General features: G+C 40.6%; 1 long non-coding RNA gene across 1 annotated transcript in view; it reads right to left on the bottom strand.

The window, feature by feature from the left end:
- Positions 1 to 15,257, bottom strand: part of LOC145520560 (uncharacterized) — a 63,225-nt gene that overhangs the window by 22,568 nt on the left and 25,400 nt on the right. The window contains exons 3-4 of the long non-coding RNA XR_014064583.1: positions 10,648 to 10,712; positions 1,810 to 1,900 (exon numbers count right to left, since the gene is read on the bottom strand). This is a non-coding gene — a long non-coding RNA (uncharacterized LOC145520560). The remainder of the gene's footprint in view (positions 1 to 1,809; positions 1,901 to 10,647; positions 10,713 to 15,257) is intronic.

Here is a 15,257-nt window from a genome sequence, read left to right as displayed (position 1 = left end):
GGGTTTGATCCCTGGTCAGGGAAATAAGATCCCACCTGCCATATGGCATGGCCAAGGGAAAAAATTTTTTTTTAATCTGTGAGTAGAGCGAGTTTGGTGTCTCCATTTCCAAGTGTTCTCCACGCAGTAGCCCTGGGAAGCAAGATAGGCAGGGCCGTGTAGATTCACAGATCCTTGGTCCTTGGTTGATTTCCACAAGTTTTTGCTTTACCAGTGGGAGAAATTATAGGTGTGTGCAGTGTCTATGATACCTCGGAACTCACAGGTACAGTGTATCCCTTTTATTTAACATCTATGCTCACCAAGGAACCTTTTTCTCCATGTATACGATGGCTTTCTGATTCTCCAGGAGGTCAAGTGTCTCTAAAAGTTTCTGCAATCTGTTGTTGCTGTTATTCAGTTGCTAAGTCATGTCCGACTCTTTGCAACCCCATGGGCTACAGCACATCAGGCTTTGCTGGCCTTCACCATCTCCTGGAGTTTGTTCAAACTCGTGTCCATTGAGTAGATGATGCTGTCTAACCATTTCATCTTCTGCCGCTTTCTTCTCCTCCTGCCCTCAATCTTTCCCAGCATCAGGGTCTTTTTCAATGAGTCAGCTCTTCGCATCAGGTGGCCAAAGGATTGGAGCTTCAGCTTCAGCATCAGTCCTTCCAATGAATATTCAAGGTTTATTTCCTTTGGTATTGACTGGTTTGATCTCCTGGCAGTCCAAGGGATTCTCAAGAGTCTTTGTCAGCACCACAATTCAAAATCATCAGTTCTTCAGTGCTCAGCTTTCTTTATTATCCAACTCTCACATCCATACATACATGACTACTGGAAAAGCCATAGCTTTGACTATATGGACCTTTGTTGGCAAAGTGATGTCTCTGCTTTTCAATACGCTGTCTAGGTTTGTCATAGCTTTCCTTCCAGGGAGCAAAAGTTTTTAAATTTCATGGCTGCAGTCACCATCTGCAGTGATTTTGGAGCTTCCAAAAAATAAAATCTGTCACTGTCTCCACTTTTTTCCCTCTATTTGCCATGAAGTGATGCGACTGGATGCCATCTTCTTTTTTTTGAACATAGAGTTTCAAACCAGCTTTTTCACTCTCCTCTTCCATCCTCATCAAGAGGTTCCTTAGTTCCTTTACATTTTCTGCCATTAGAGTGGTATCATCTGCATATCTGAGGTTGTTGACATTTCTCCTGGCAATCTTGATTTCAGCTTGTGATTCATTCAGCCTGGCATTTCGCATGATGTACTCTGCTTGTGAGTTAAATAAGCAGGATGACAATATTGTCACCCTGCAATCTGTATTTGAGTGCTAAGGAATACTCAGGAGACATTGATGGTATGCTATTCCCTTCCCCTTGGTTGGTTTCCCTGCTTCTTGCTCCATTGTCCAGTTTCCTACCTGATCCATGACCCAGAGCTTCGGAACCAGTTCTGAGTTTCTGAGTGTCCTAGGATAGGCTGTAATAAATTGGGTCATTAGAATTCCTCATCTAGGACTTTGTTGGTAGCACAGTGGATAAGAATCCACCTGCCAATGCACAAGACATGGGTTTGATCCCTGGTCCAGGAAGATTACACATGCCATGGAGCACCTAAGCCTGTGTGCCGCAACTATTGAGCCCATGCCGCAACTACTGAAGCCCACTCGCTTTAGAGCCTTTGTTCCTCAACAAGAGAAGCCACTGCAATAAGAAGCCCCCACAACACATCTAGAGAGGAGCCCCCACTTGCCACATCTAGAAAAAGCCCATTTGTAGCAACAAAGACCCAGCACAACCAAAAAAGAAAAAAAAAAAAGAATTCCTCACCAAGAAGTCTCCATGTTCTCATTTGAGGATGAAGTGAAAAGGGATGAAATTGATCCAAAGACACCGCCAATGTTTAACTTTACCTGAGCTCCTGGAAAACAGGGAGAGTTGGGAAAGTCAACCACACCTGTACCTCCTCCTCACCCACTCTTTTGCATTCTGGGAAACAGGCTCACTGGAAAGAACCTTTTTTCTCCACATGACTTAGATAAGACTGATGAAATACAGTAAGCAAATTAATTAATTAATTAATTAAATAAAATCTATGCCCTTCCCAGATGATATAATTTTTTATCTTTTCCTGAAGCTCCTTCTAAATGTTATGCCCAACAGACCTTCCAAGTGTCCAATTGGCTCTTGTATACAACTTATAGTGACTTCCCTGGTGGCTCAGACGGGAAAGCGTCTGTCTACAATGTGGGAGATCCGGGTTTGATCCCTGGGTCGGGAAGATCCTCTGGAGAAGGAAATGGCAACCCACTCCAGTACTCTTGCCTGGAAAATCCCATGGACGGAGGAGTGTGGTAGGCTACAGTCCATGGGGTTGCAAAGGGTTGGACATGACTGAGTGACTTCACTTTCACTTTCATACAATTTATGCTATTAATGCTTCTACGTGGTTTTGCTCATTATAATGAAATTAGCATAGAGGGCAGCCCTTAGTGTGCACTCATAATTATGCAGTCTGTTCTCAGTCAAGCTCTCTGTTCCCCTTGGTACAATCTCAGCTCTGTCTCACTTCACTTTTTAATTAATAAAGTGCAGAAACTGAACGACCTCTTCCTCATTATCAGTGCCTGTGTCCTTGCTGATCAAAATGCATTTATCTGATTCTACTCATTCAATGCACTCTTTATTTCCCCCCACTAAGTTATTCACAAAAAAGTTTTCACCAAGCATGCATCACCATATGAATATATGTCTTCCTTTCAAATCCTCTGTTAACTGCAATTTACATCCTTCATAGCTATCCCATTTGTGATATACTAAATATCCTAAATCCAATACAGTAAATTCCCCTTTAATGAATGTTACCTAATATTTACAATAATATTGAGAGCCTGGAAAATGTACTTTCATACCAGGAAAATGTACTTTCCTATCAGCTGATGACATACCAGCTCTATAGGAAGCAAGAAAGGATATGTAAATAAAAAGGTTAGACTGAATGTCAGTCCACACACTGCTTTAATCACTGTCTTTGTGGGGAAGAATATGCTCCCTGACCTTGATTTTATACTGAAGGAAATCATGAAGATAAAAACTGTAATCACAGAGATTGGAGTCAGGGAGGAAGGGGATATAATGCCTCATGCCAGCCAGGCTGCAGGCATCCACGGCAAGGATCAGTGCTCTCAGCTGCTCAGGATCTGTCAGCAGACGGAAAACCTCACACTGGTCTCCTGTTGCTGAAGCAAACTTGATTTTGTTTTGTTTTTAGAGCTTCAGCTAAACAGCATATATTTTGTAATGGGCCCGTTGGGCCTCCTAGGTGGCTCAATGGGAAAGAATCCGCCTGACAATGCAGGAGATGTGAGTTCAATCCTCGGTTCGGGAAGATCCCCTGGAGAAGGAAATGGCAACCCACTCCAATATTCTTGCCTGGAGAATTCTATAGGCAGAGGAGCCTGGCGGGCTGCAAAGAAGGGGGTTGCAAACAGTCAGACATAACTTAATGACTGAGTATGTGCTGTTGGTGCTACTTGCCTGCCTAACCATATACACGGTCAGAGGACCCTAACCAGTTGGACCAGTCTTGGCCAAGTTGCTCAGGGTAGTGACGTCCTAGCCTGAGTCAAGCTCACTGGCAAGTAGTCCCAGGGCTTGAGATGCAGGCAGCAGAAAGACAGAAGGCCAACTGGGATGGATCCAGACATGTGCCCATGCTGACAGCTGCCTCAGAAAGCAGATCATGCAATCTGGAACAGACCAGAAGGGCTATAAGAAGGACTATCTGATGACTCATAATATGTGTTTGGGGATTTTTTTTCCCGTAATCTTTTATATCAAAATAGTTTCAAACTTACAGAAAAGTTTCAGTCAAAAAGAAAAACAAAGAGAGAAAAAAAAAGGGTACAAAGGACTCCCATACAGGCTTCATCTCAGTCCCACTTTTGTTAACCTTAAGCCACTTTTACTTTTTTAGCTTCTCTTATCATTATTATTATTTATTTTTTGGACATGTGGGATCTAGTTCCCTGATCAGGGATTAAATTTGCACCCCCTGCTTTGAAAGTTCAGAGGCTTAAACACTGGATCACCAGGGAAGTCTCATCTCATATTATTATTTTCCAAACCATTTGAGAGTAATTTGTTTATGTAATGCCCCTGTGCCTCTAAACACTTCCCACTTTTCATGAAGGCAAAGAAATATATCTTCTCTCAGTTCTCTTTCACTGAAGAAAAAAAGAATCTACTTATACTATTATCTTTTCATGAGCATTAACTTCACAAATAGTGAAACAAAAGATTATAAGAATCTAAGATTAAGTGTTTCTCTTCAATTTTATATTTTCTGTCTAGCAGTCATGTATTGATAGAATATTATGTAGTATTTTAAGCTGTTTTTCGCTTATGTTTAAATCTTTAGGCCAAATACTGCATTGAATTGGCTTTAAAAAAAGTCTGAAATATTAGAGTGAAGTCAGGATAATATGTCAAATACATGATTTTTAAACTTTTTAGACTTAACTTTAGAGCATTTTTATTGGCTTGGTGACTTTTAATTTTGTTATGATTTCTAACTTACAGGGAAGTTTCAAGATGAGTACAAAGATTGTTTATGTACTCTTTACCCAGTTTGTTTTCATTTTCCTGCATTAGATTTCTCATTATCTCCCTCTGTATAAAGAAAAAAAGTACACTTTTTCATGTATACATGTACAACATGTGCTAGAGTTTAACAAAAAAGGAAAGAATCCTGAAAATATCAGGCCTTTCATTTCTAAATATTTCAGTGTATATTTCCAAAGTACAAGGGCATATTAATGATCAAAATCAAGAAGTGAAACATTGATGTAATGCTATTAGCTAATCCATATTAAAATTCATACATAGTCCCAGTATTGACCTTTATAGCTGTTTTCCCCCTAATCCAGGGTCCAATCCAGGATTATGCACTGCCTTTAACTGTCGTATCTCTTCAATCTCCTTTAATTTGGAACAAATCAATGACCCTTCTTAAAAGTCTTATAAAAACTATTTTATCTAATGTGCTAGCTTCATGAAAGAGATTCAAAATAGTGACCAGCTTTAAGTGTCAATGTGGCTATAATTTGTGCTGGTCATTGTGCTATATTCTTATTGGGATGGAACTGTATCCAAAGAACTTTTTCTTCCATGTTGGTATTGATCAAAAGTTGTTATAATTTGAAGCTATTTTTTGCCACTTAAGTGATGTTGATTGGAAACGTTCTGAAATAGGCTTGGGGTTTTGTTTTTTTTTTGGTCACATAATATAAATATAGTAATAAAGATAATGTAATAGTTGGAAAAAATTTAAATATGACAAAACTGCAAGAGGCAAAGTGGTTGTCTGAGGAAGCTTTACAAATAGCTGAGGAGAGACAAAGCAAAAGGCAAGGGAGAAAGGGAAAGATATGCATAAATGAATGCAGAGTTTCAGAGAATAGCAAGGAAAGATAAGAAGGCTTTCTTAAATGAACAATGCAAAGAAATAGGGGGAAACAACAGAATAGGGAAGACTAGAGATTTCTTCAAGAAAACTGGAGAGATCAAGGGAACTTTTCATGCAAAGATGGCCACAGTAAAGGACAGAAACGGTATGAACCTAACAGAAGCAGAAGAGGTTAAGAAGTGATGGCAAGAATATATAGAACTATACCAAAAGTGTCTTAATGACCCGGATAACCATGGCATGGTCACTCACCTAGAGCCAGACATCCTGGAGTGTGAAGTCAGGTGGGCCTTGGGAGGCATCACTACAAACAAAACTAGTGGAGGTGATAGAATCCCAGCTGAGCTATTTCAAATGCTAAAAGTTGATGCTGTTAAAGTGCTGCACTAAATATGCCAGCAAATTTGGAAATCTCAGCAGTGTCCACAGGACAGAAAAAGGTCAGTTTTTGCTCCATTCCCAAAGAAGGGCAATGCTGAGGAATGAGAATGTTCAAACTACCACATGATTGTGCCTAATTCACATACTAACAAGGTAATGCTCAAAATCCTTCAAGCTAGGCTTCAGCAGAACATGAATGGAGAACTTCCAGATGTACAAGCTGGATTTAGAAGAGGTAGAGGAACCAGAGATCAAATTGCTAACATTCACTGGATCATGGAAAAAGCAAGGGAATTCCAGAAAAACATCTACTTCTGGTTCATTGACTGTGATAAAACCTTTGACTGTTTGGATCACAACAAACTGGAAAATTCTTAAGAAATGGGAATACCAGACCACTTTTCCTCTCTCCTGAGAAATCTATATATGAGTCAAGAAGCAACAGATAGAACTGGACATGAAACAACTCACTGGCTCAAAATTGAGAAAGGAGTACGTCCAGGCTGTATATCGTCACCCTGCTCATTTAAGTTATATGCAGAGTACATCATGCGCAATGCCAGGTTGGATGAATCACAAGCTGCAATCAAGATTGCCAGAAGAAATATCAATAACCTCAGATATGCAGATAATACCATTCTAATGGTAAAAACTGAAGAGGAACTAAAGAACCTCTTGATGAGGGTTAAAGAAGAGAGTGAAAAAATCGGTTCAAAATTCAACACTCAAAAAACTAAGATCATGGCATCTAGTCCCATCACTTCATGGCAAATAGAAGAGGGGAAAAGGGACAGATTTTATTTTCCTGAGTTCTAAAATTTCCTGCAGACAGTGACTGCCTCCATGAAATTACAAAACCCTTGCTCCTTGGAAGGAAAGTTATGACCAACCTAGACAGCATATTTAAAAGCAGAGACATTTTACTTTGTCGACAAAGGTCCATTTAGTCAAAGCTATGGTTTTTCCAGTAGTCATGTACAGATGTGAGAGTTGGACCATAAGAAGGCTGAATGCCGAAGAATTGATGCTTTTGAACTGTGGTGCTGGAGAATACTCTTGAGAGTCCCTTGGACAGCAAGGAGATCAAACCAGTCAATCCTAAAGGAAATCAGTCCTGAATATTCATTGGAAGGACTGATGCTGAAACTGAAGCTCCAATACTTTGGACACCTGATTCAAAGAACTGACTTATTTGAAAAGATCCTGACACTGGGAAAGATTGAAGGCAGGAGGAGAAGGGGACGACAGAGGATGAGATGGTTGGATACCATCACTGACTCAGTGGACATGAATTTGAGCAAACTCCACGAGATAGTGGAGGACAGGGAAGCCTGGCATACTGCAGTCCATAGGGTTGAAAAGAGTCAGATACAACTTAGTGACTGAACAATAACAACAAAAGTGCAACTGGTATGTATGTCTTCAAATACATACTTTAAAAAGATCAGCAACAAGATGTATATGAGAAAAATTATAAATCTCTGATAAAAGAAATCAAAAAAGAACTAAATAAATGTAGAGATATTTCATGTTCATCAATAGGAAGATTCAAATTGTCAAGATGTTTATTTTTGTTCAGTCACTTAGTCGTGTCCGACTCTTTGTGACCCTATCGACTGCAGCGTGCCAGATGTCAGTTCAGCCCGATTTGATCTGTGGGTTCAACACAGTCTCAATCAAAATCTCAGCAAATTATTTCGTGGCTATCAACTAAGTGATTCTTAAGTTTATATAAAGACTCAAAATGACCAACACGATATTAAAGGAAAAGCACAAAGTCAGAGGACTGCATTATGAAAGAACAGGTGACAGATCAATGGAATAGAATTGAGAGTCCAAAAATAGATCCATATAAATAGAGTCAGCTAATCTTTGACAAAGGAACAAAGACAATACAATGGAGAAAAGATAATCTTTTTCAACAAATGGTGCCAAGCAGCGAGGTTTCCATGTGCGAAAAAAGAAAAATTTCCAGACACAGAACTTAGAACTGTGACAAAAATAATAAATAAAAATGGATCGTAGAACGAAATGTAAAATGCAAAACTATTAATGTAGACAATAGTGGGTGTAGACAATGTAGACAAAGTTAGAAGGTAACAGAGGAGAAAATCTGGGTGACCTCAAGCATGGTGATGACTTTTTTAGAAGCAATACCAAAGACACAATCCATGAAAGAAATAATTGATAAATTGGACCTCATTAAAATTAAAAACTCTGCTCTGCTCTGTGGAAGAAACTGCCAAGAGAATGAGAAGACAAGCCACAGACTTGGAGAAAATACTTGCAAAAGACGTGTCTGATAGAGGACTGTTATGTAAAATACACAAAGATTTCTTAAAACACAATAATAAGGAAACAACCTGATTTTAAAATAAGCCAAAGATTGAAATAGAAAGCTCACCAGATACCTCACAGATGGCGAATAAACATACAAAAAGATGTTCCACATTGTATGTCATTAGGGAAATGCAAATTAAAATAAGTGTGAGCTAACACTGCACACCTAAAACCCCAAACACTGACAACACTAAATCCTTGTGAGGATGTGGGGCAACAGGAACTATCATTCATTGCTAGTGGGGTTGCAAAATGGTACAATCTCTTTTGAAGACAGCCCGGAGACTTCTTATGAAACTAAATACACTGTTACCAAATGATCCAGCTTGGTATTTACCCAAATGAGTTGAAAACTTATGTCTACCCAAAAACCTACACACAGATCTTTAAAGCAACTTTATTCATAATTGCCAAAATTTGCAAGCAATCAAGATGTCCTTCTGTGGGTGAATGAATAATAAACTATGGTATATCCAGACAGTGGCTAGTACTCAGCACTGAGAAGAAATGAGCTATCAAGCTATGAAAGGACATGGAGGACCCTTAAATTCATGTTACCAAGGGAAAGAAAGCAGTTTGAAAAGGCTGTATGATTCCAATGTTCTGGAAAAGCAAGAACAATGGAGACAGTAAAATATCAGTGGTTGCCAGGGGGTGGGGCAAGGGAGAGATAATACAGCACACAGGGTTTTCAGGGCAGTGAATCTTCTGTACCATATTATAATGGTAGATACATGTCATTATGCACGTGTGCTTACTAAGTCATTTCAGTCGTGTCCGACTCTTTGTGACCCTATGGACTATAGCCCACCAGTCTCCTCTGTCCATGGGATTTCCCAGGCAAGAATATTGGAGTGGGTTGCCATGCCCTCCTCCAGAGGGTCTTCCCAATCCAGGGATAGAACCCATGTCTCTTATGTCTCCTGCATTAGCAGGTGGATTCTTTAGCACTAGGGCCACCTGGGAAGCCCACATGCCAATATACATTCGTCCAAACCCATAGAATACTCAACACCATGAGTAAATCCCAGCATAAACTATGATTATAAGAGATGTTGATGTAGATTCATAGATGGTAACAAACATGCAACTCTGGTGGGTGGGGGATGTTGCTAGTAGGGAAGGTTATGTGTATGTGGAGGCCAGGGGTACATGGAAAATCTCTGTACCTTCTACTCAGTTTTGCTGTGAACCTAACACTGCTCTAAAACTCGTCTATTTAAAAGGGAAAAAAAAGGAATACTCTAGCGGTCCAGTGGTTAGCACTCAGTGCTCTCACTGCTAGGCTGCAGGTTCAATTCCTGGCTGGGGAACTGAGATCCCTCAAGCTGCACCTCAGGCAAAAAAAAAAAAAAACAGCAACAACTGTAACTGAGCTCCCCTACAAAAACATCTTTCCTGTTGAGGGGAGAAGCACCTTCCCTGTTCTCACTGGTCTTTTTAAGGAGGAATCATCTGAATACATTCCTGTATGTCATTTTTAACGCCAGTTTTCAAGTGGCTGGCTTGAGTAGCACACGTCAGGGATATATTAACTCTCTTCACTAGCTCTCACACAGCTGATGTATTATAACCTTTAATACTGAGGATGCAATTTCTCAAGATGATCAAACTGAGGAGATCAATCCCTGAGCATTTCAGCCTTTCTCAGCAATGGATGACTTTCAGTGCGCATCATGGACATAAATAGATGGCATAGTGTGGTTATAAACAACATCTACACGTTGTACCTGAAAATGAAGAAATCCAAGACAAAAACCAGCCAAGAAGTAGATTAGGAATCCTTTCTTTCTTTTTTTTGGCCACACTGCGTGGTTTGGCTTGTGGGATCTTAGTTCCCCACAGTGTTAGTTGCTCGCTTGTGTCTGACTCTTTGCGACCCCATGGACTGTAGCTCACTAGGCTCCTCTGTCCATGAAATTCTCCAGGCAAGAATATTGGAGTGGGTTGCCATTCCTTTCTCAAGGGGATCTTCCCAACCCAGGGATCACACTCGGGTCTCCCAGGGATTGAACCCGGGTCTCTTGCATTGCAAGCAGGTTCTTTACCATCTGAGCCACCAGGGAGGGATCAAACCCAGGCCCCAGCAGTGAAAGCGGTGAGTCCTAACCACTAGATCGCCAGGCAATTCCCAGGAATCCATTTTTTTTCTGTCTGCCAAACTGAAATATTTTCCTTTCTAGTTTTGGGTATATGTTCATTGACTTTGCATAATGCTGGAAATGGTATGAGTGAAAAAACTGCTTTAATTTCAAGATTCCCCTTTGATCATAATATTTAGCAGGAGCTGACAGTGATACCCAAAACACAGTGCCAGTCCCAGTGATCTGGAGCAAAGCTTAGGTCATTTCCTTTAGCAAAGATAACATTAGAAAATAAACCAAAACATAAAAGAAAAACCTGAGTGTATATAAAACTTGATCTGCAGCTCAAGCTGTATAGAAATTACTTTATCTGTCATCTGCTTCATGGATACCCACCTTTATAACTGTTCATTATGAACATTATAAAATTCACAATTATAAGCATGAATGAAGTTGAAAATCTGTTGAGGAAAAAAAAATTAGATTGCTTAGAAAAAAGGCAACTAATGCCAATAAGTTATTATCTTTCCAAAGAATAAGAGAGAATAGCTATAATTCACTTAACAAATTAGTTTAATGAATGTGGCAGATTTAACATGGTAATTGTATTATTAAATTGGCTCCTGAGAATTTTCTAAGCATTTTACATACATATCTTTTGTCATTTAACTCTTATGAAAACCCCATAAGTTTCAATTATTATCATCATGTTTCTGTAGGTGAGTAAATTGAAGGACAGAGAAGAAAAGCCACATAACTAATAGACCAGGGAAAGGACATTCAAAACTCTCACTGTCCTACCTGCAGACCACTGAAGTCACACATGTCTCTCCCAGATCATTCTCCTGGCAATGAGGGACTGCTGGGGAATTAAGACTCTAAGAGGGGGCCTTCTCTGGTGGTCCAGTGGCTAAGACACCATACTCCCAATGCAGGGGCTCGGGTTCGACCTCTGGTTAGGGAACTAGATTCCACATGCCACAGCTAAAGATTCCTGCATGCTGCAACGAAGATCAAAGATCCTGCGTTCCCCAACTAAGATCTGGTGCAGCCGAATTAAGAAAAACAAACAAACAAATAAACAAAAAACCCAAGAGCAACCTTCAACCAAAGAGGTTCAGGAATTGGTCAATAAATATCCCATCTTCCTTGCCTCTCTGTGAGATGATTCTAAGCATTCTGCACAAGGATAGAGCCCCGATTACCCACTGTAGTAACTCACTCATCAACGTCTCCTTTCCTGGCTCTCTTTCCTTCCCAGTCTCACTTTCAACTCTCCCATCATCCTTCCAGGGATCACTTTCTGCATCAGCCAACTCCCTCCCCGCCCCGCCTCCCTAGTCCCAACCTCTGCGTATCTATGCACTCTGAAGAATTGGTTGTCACCATAGCCCCTCCTCGGGAGGGTACACACTCATTTTACTGATTTGGCCAAAACTTGAAATTTGTCATGGTGACTATATATTTATCTTATTCCCCAAGTCTGCGACTTTTCAGGCAGGTATGACACAGAGGGGATTTAAATGAACCCATTTTTGAGATTCCCTGTTTCACTGTGAAGCTTTTCAGAGAAGCACCAGATGCAATCAGCAGCTTTGGCCCTGTCATCGCAAGCTGCTGCCGGGGAACAAAAATATGTAACAGAAGCCTGGATTGGGAACTTCTTGGGTTCTGATTCTGCCTTATTCCGTATTTTCACACAACTTGTGTAACTTCTCCCATATTATGATTGGATAGTATTTTATAAATGCACTTTGTAAAGATACTTTGAAGGGCTTTTAGCTTCCTCAGTGCAGTTCAGTTATCAGAAGGATCTAGTGAAGATTGGCTTGGTCATATTCCATGCCTCCAGGAAAAGGAAATCCAGTACCTCTGTCAAGATGGCTGCAATTCCCTGTGGAGTTCTGGTCTCTCGGCCTGGCTGGTGTGAGCTGCCAACATTGAGCCCTTGTTCTCCATCGTGCAGTTCCAGACTGTTCTTTCATCTCTCCTCTTCGATCCATCTCTTAGTTTCTATACCAGAAGCAGCTCCTATTTACCCAAGGTTTGGAGCTGTCTACAATGACCGCTTAGCGGGACAGAGCCACACAGCATCGTAAAACCACACATCAGGCACTCTGGTTCCCAGCAGTCTTTTGGCTACATCTGTTGTTTCTGCCTTACTCCTCTCTGCTCTATGCTTGCCCTCCCAGAAGAAAAAAAAACAAAACAAAAAACATAAAAAACAAATTCTTTCCATTTCCTCTGTAGAGTAATTTGACCTTCTCAAGTCCCTACTTCCCAAAGTAGCTGGGAGCCCTCCTCCAGGACTTTTATGGTTTCCTTTTTTAGATATAAATCTTTGGACTATCTGGTATTTGCTTGTGTTTAAGAATAGTTAAAATTCTTCTTATTGTTTTATATAAACAAATGCAAAGAGGTAGGATATAGATTAGCAAACAGGCCAGGAAAAAATAAATCAATGAACCAGAAAAAAAAAAACAATGATGAACAGGAACATAATGTTCAAAATGAATCAAAGATGCCCTTAATGACCTGTTTGTTCCCAGATGCAATGGACACAGAGATACACTGCTCAGAACCCCTCAGAAACTCCTTGGGTTATACCAGCAACCTTCTTCAAAGAATTGCCCCGGGCTATTGGAGCCACCTCCGGTTGGAAGGTTCAAGATGCCTGGGAGTGCCCATCCCCCAAGGTGGCTGGTAGGCAGCCACTGACTAGTGAGGGTGGACGAAGCCCAGCTCCCTAACCTCAAGACTGCAGGAACTCAAGGCGCAATTTATGCTCCAGAGCTCCCTACATGCTCAGATCATGTCTAAGAACTCATCAAAAATTACACCCTTTTCCTGTCTGCCTCCCCTTCACTGTCCTGCTTCCCTTACTCCCTTATTAACCTGTTCCAGGAGAACTTCAACTTGAACGTGTGGCTCAGCTGGCTTCTGGAAGAACCCAATCTAAGATGCTAGGTATTCTATTTTATTGCACAGACACCCTGGGAATTCATTCTTTCATATATATACAGCGAATACCTTTTATGTATTTGATGCTGTCATGAAAAAGTGCTGAAAGTGAGATGTCAGACAGAGAGAGACAAATACTGAATGATATCACTTATATCTTAAATCTAAAAAAATACTACAAACTGGTAAATATAGCAAAAAAAGCAGACTCATAGATATAGAGAACAAACTAGTAATGGGAAGAGGTGGGTATATAGGGGTGAAGGATTAAGAGGTACAAACTACTATGTATAAAGTAAGATACAAGGATGTATTGTACAACACAGGGAATATAGCCAATATTTTACAATTACTGTAAATGGAGTATAACCTTTACAATTATGAATCACTATATACCTGTACACCTGTAACATATAATATTGTGCATCAACTATTCTTCAATAAAAGAATAAAAAGAATAAATAAAATAGAATAATTTTTTTTAAAAGAAACAGTTATGATGATGTATATAATACAGTCCAGACCCTCACAAAAAGTAAAAACTAGTTAGTGAGGTGAGACGTGGAGAGACAGAAATATAAGATGAGGTCAAGTGCATTTTTATTCATGCAGAAAATATCAAATATCCTCCATATATGGACTTCCCAGGTGACGCAAATGGTAAAGAACCTATCTGCCAATGCAGGAGATATAAGAGACATGAATCAATCCCCAGGTTAGGAAGATTCCCCTAGAGGAGGGCATGGCAACCTACTCCACTGTTCTTGCCTGGAGAACCCCATGGACAAAGGAGCCTGGTGGGCTGCAGTCCAAGGGGTCACAAAGAGTCAGACATGACTGAGGTGGCTTAGGACACACACACACACACACACACACACACATCCTCTATGTATACATGATGGAATCTCAGAGAGATCGGAAAGGAATGCTCGCCACTTCATGGTTTCATATGCTGGGATTTGGAGGACACATGAGATTTGTAAGCAAAAACTTGGAAGCAGAGAGCATATTAACTGGGGAGAAACAGTATGGGAAGTTGAGCATGTGAGGTTGACAAGGTACAGCGAGCCATGGTGTTAAGAGAGCCCCTGAGAGGGTCCTTTGTCTTCTCAAAGACTGAGTCCCTGCCATTGTAACTTCATTCCTTCATTCTGCCACTCTATCCTATGGGCATACGACAGGATGCAGCTCAGTAAGCTCTGTGATTCTGTACTTTGTGGATACAAATCTTAGGCAACATGTTCGGATATGCAAAGATATTACATTCATTCTTTTAATATTCTATTTATTTATTTACTTTTTGGCCATACTACATGGCCTGTGGGTTCTCATTTCCCTGGCAGGGATCGAATCTGGGCCCCCTGCAGTGAAAACGCAGAGTTTCAGTTACTGGACTGCCAGGGAAGTCCCTACATTCTTTTTTTTTTTTCCTGAATAATCTCCCTTATAATTGTTCTCGTAAGCCTCTGTTCCACTTGGAGTGGTGGAAATTTAATCTTGGTCAAATTGTGTGGTCCCTGCTACCCTTTTCTCCTTAAGTTTCCATCCAAATTCCTGCCTTCTGGAGAATTTGGTAGGATCCCTAATCCTCTCCATCACCTAGGCATCTGATACTTGGCTTATCAGACATGAGCAGTTCACTGCTAAGTTGTCCTTCATTCCTACCCTCGAGACACCTCTATAGCTCACTGTTCTTTCCGCTCCTCCCATGCAACACTGGAACACGTAGACTGGCGGGTCTGGAAGGTGGGTCCCTGGGACCTGCCCAGGGGTGGGCAAGGTCCAAGGTCTCATTTCTGCTTGTTTATTTATTTTTTGGCTGCATCACACAGCATGTGGAGTCTTAGTTTCCAGATCTGGGATTGAACCCAGACCCTCTGCATTGGAAGCACAGAGTCTCAGCCACTGGCCCATCAGGGAAGTCCCACTACCTTGTAAATTTGTAATGAGAGTTCAATGAGCTAATATTTGTAAAGTGCTTAGAATAGTGTCTGGCTCTTGATACATGTTGTCTGGGTGTTTGCTAAATGAAGCACTTTATATAT

The sequence above is a fragment of the Giraffa tippelskirchi genome, chromosome 9 (genome assembly GCF_054371585.1).
Source record: "Giraffa tippelskirchi isolate mGirTip1 chromosome 9, T2T-mGirTip1v1.2.pri, whole genome shotgun sequence".
Classification (NCBI taxonomy): domain Eukaryota; kingdom Metazoa; phylum Chordata; class Mammalia; order Artiodactyla; family Giraffidae; genus Giraffa; species Giraffa tippelskirchi.
This window is presented reverse-complemented; position numbering and strand designations above follow the sequence as displayed.